The sequence below is a fragment of the Frankliniella occidentalis genome, unplaced genomic scaffold (genome assembly GCF_000697945.3).
Source record: "Frankliniella occidentalis isolate FOCC.00 unplaced genomic scaffold, Focc_3.1 Scaffold206, whole genome shotgun sequence".
NCBI lineage: Eukaryota > Metazoa > Arthropoda > Insecta > Thysanoptera > Thripidae > Frankliniella > Frankliniella occidentalis.
In genome coordinates, this window is record NW_026267332.1 from 187,621 (window position 1) to 191,085 (window position 3,465).

The following is a 3,465-nucleotide window of genomic DNA, read 5'->3' on the forward strand; positions in this document are numbered from 1 at the left end:
TTGACAGATCTTACTATTGGATGCCATTCTTTAGATATGTCGAGGCAAAAAATCAATTTAATTAGAAATAATATGAAAATTTTAGACTTGAAAAACTGTGCGGGCTCGTGCGGGCTTGTCAATCTACCTTGCGGGCTCTTGCGGGCTCTTTCACCTGCGAGCATGATGCGTTGAGCCCGCAACAGCCTGCCCTTTTGGAGGCACTGCTTTGTTGTGGGGGTAAGTTCTGTTTGGTAGGCTTAATTCTATAACTGGAATCGAGAATCCGATACTTACAAGCAGGGGTTGGTTGCCTACCGAACATAATTGATCCCCACAACAAAGTCATTTTTTTCGGTGCTGGAGATGTTTTTGACTGGATATCGCATGCCTATTTTGTCAATTATGGTCATAGTCCGGGGCCACTCCAGTGTCACCCCCAAAAGCCCATTCTTGTTACAAGAATGCTGCGTTTGTCGTGATGCAAATTTACTCGCCTCAAGATAATGTACTTGCTGACAGCAAGTACATTTACTTGAATCAATTACATTTCCTTGTGACAAGAACAGGCGTTTCAGGGTGGTCCTGGACCAAATCACATGAATTAACGCGCGATGCTGGTTACAAAACCGTTGAACGAAATCTGCTTGAATTTGAAAATATAAATGTCCAAATGTGTAGATGATGGATCAGGCATTACAATCACACATGCTGCCCACAAAGCCAAATTTCACAGGGCTTTTGGGTTTAAATACACAGAGAGCTCAAACGAGAAAAGAAACGCCAAGTAGTAAAGAGGTATAAATAATCAGTTTTGGCTTCCCAGTCCCTGCCCTTGTGTCCCTAATACTAATTTTTTTAGTTGTTGTCTTTCGGTTGTCTGAAGCCGGCATTGCTATATATTTCACATCCTGTGCAGTCTATTTCAGCAGGCTGTATAAAGAAGCTGGAGCAGTTTTGCATCCACCTTTGCACCAGCATATCAGCTGAAGATCGGCGGAACGCCTCTTCCAAAAAAGAAAATGGTACTCCGTGAATCTGCCTCCGACTGCGGCGAACAACAAACCCCAAACCGTCCTTTCTGACCACTGGTAGTACCAACTATAAGCGAAATTGAAGAAAGAAACGGCTTAAAACAGCCCGCTTGCAGAGTTTTCCCCCCGCGGCGTGCGGCGGGTTGCCTATCTGTCCCTTAGGGGCTGCTCCTGCAGGCGAGGCCGACCACGGCGCGCGGCGCTCGCTTCAAACTTCCGTATCGAGAAAAGTATAAGAGCTACAGACTTCCGGTTTAGTGCATTTTGTTCCTAAGAAACAGAGCTACAGCGATCAGAGAAGGTGTTTTGTCGGAATTTTGATCAGAAATGGTATTAAAATGCAAAAAGTGAAAGTTGGACCTTTTCCAAAAAGTAATGTTTGTCAGTCAAAGTCGAATATCTCCCACACTATTTGAGATATCGAAAATCCGAAAACACCATCGTGTTCTGCACATCTCGCTTAATGGGAAACGACTCTTAGATCATCAAAATTGGACAATTGGTTGCCAATCGGTCAAACTTTGAGAACTTAAGCAAATTTCTAAAATATTGGACTAAAATTGGCCGTAGCAGGTGTCTGCACGGTCGGATCAAATGCCTCTGGCCCCAAAATCGTTCAGGATAGACCCCAGAACAACTGTGCAAAGTTTGGTAGATGAGTCATTTCGTGCAGTATTTTTGTGCGAGGCCACTGGACTATTAGCGGGGCGCGCGCTGCAGCGGGAGCCGCTGCGCGCCGCACGTCTCTCTTTCTCAGGCCGCTGTTCGGAAAGTATTGGTCGTATCGAAAAAACATTGATACTGTTGGAAAGCTTGAACTTTTTACTGTAAGTACCCGTGGTCTCCCCACTTGTGCAATGAACGGCCCAGGAGCGCCGCCGCGTTAAAGCGCTCGCGGCGCGCTCCGCCCGTAGGCGCCCAGCGCAGCGCCGCCCGAGGCTCTCGCCAATGCGACTGCAGCGCTGCACACGGAGGCGGCGCTAACCACTGCCGCTCGGGACGCCGCCGGGGAACCGTTTCGCTGCGCGTGGAAGCCAGAGCCGGTCCTCCATACATTCTTACTCCGTGGTGATGGGGGCAAGAGAGGGATAGAGGGGAAGAGTGTGCGCCATCAGAATGATAAGGGAGTGTCCAGGGAACGCTGCAACTCGCTAATTCCGGCAAAATCGCAGGTTTTGTGTTAAAAAACGTAAAAAATTCATACGCGACCTCTAAATTGCTCTCGAAAAATCGGAAAAAAATCGTTTCAGTATCTACAAGTCAGTCCGTTTACTGCGGCAATGTGTCCCGAGAACTTTTTGAAAACAGCATTTTTTTGGGACGGTCTAACGTGGGCCAGTACAGACAGACCGACAGACAGACAGACAGACAGACAGACACACGGCCAAAGAGTTCTCTGCACCCCACATCACAGCAAAGGCTTCGCAAGCTCAGCCAATAAAAATACCTCAATAAATTTAAAAACAAAATTTTAAAAAGATTCACAAATATTACTTCGTTATCAGCTTTTCCCCTTTTCGAGACAAGATCATTCTCAATTTCCTTTGATTCATCAATTCTTCGTCTCTAAAATATTATAAAAAAGTAAGTAGCAGCACTAAACATTAGCAATTACATGTCATATTTTATAACAAATACCTTAAGAGACTCAGCCATTTTCAAGAAAATAATTATAATGCAACAACACACGAGAATCACAAAAGACAGAAGGGAATGCCCACTCTAATTTATTTGTAAGTAACCATGGCAACAAATACCGAGTTTAAGAAAATCTTACATTCACATTAAGGTTCATTTTAGAATATAGGGTAAGGGGCCCAGTAGTCGACAGTACACCAGTAGTCGACACTTTGCGATCGATTTCCCTCGAAGAAGTTAACGTTAGAGTCTCGCGCGTTTTTTCGGGTTGTAGCGCACTCTATTGAGATTATAATGAACCTATTGCCGATTCCGTGCCAACTCCGGGAGCCGGTTGGGAGCGTTTCGTACAGAAGACTGCTCGTCGCGTCACATCGAGCCATAATTTCTTAGCTCCGGGGTAGTGGCCAGGTGTTCGCTCGGAAGGTTCTGTGAGGCTGCCATTCACCCGAGTGGTTGCGGAGGACGTTTGTGTTGTTGTCAAAGATATGTTCGAGGGGGTTTTATCTCGGCATTTTCGTGTACAGACTACTCCGTATTACGCGTATTACGCTTATTACAAGGTATTACTGGGTATTACAGAGTATTACCAGGTATTACAGGGTATTACTAGGTATTACTAGGTATTACAGGGTATTACAAGGTATTACAGGGTATTACAGGGTATTACAGGGTATTACAAGGTATTACCGGGCATTACAAGCCGAGAAAGTCCACACTATTCTAACACTCCCCGCAACAAATAACGTAGGAGTACGTGCAGCAGCCCGCACTGGCTGAGCGTTAGTCGTTAGTGAGCTAAAATTCTCACACA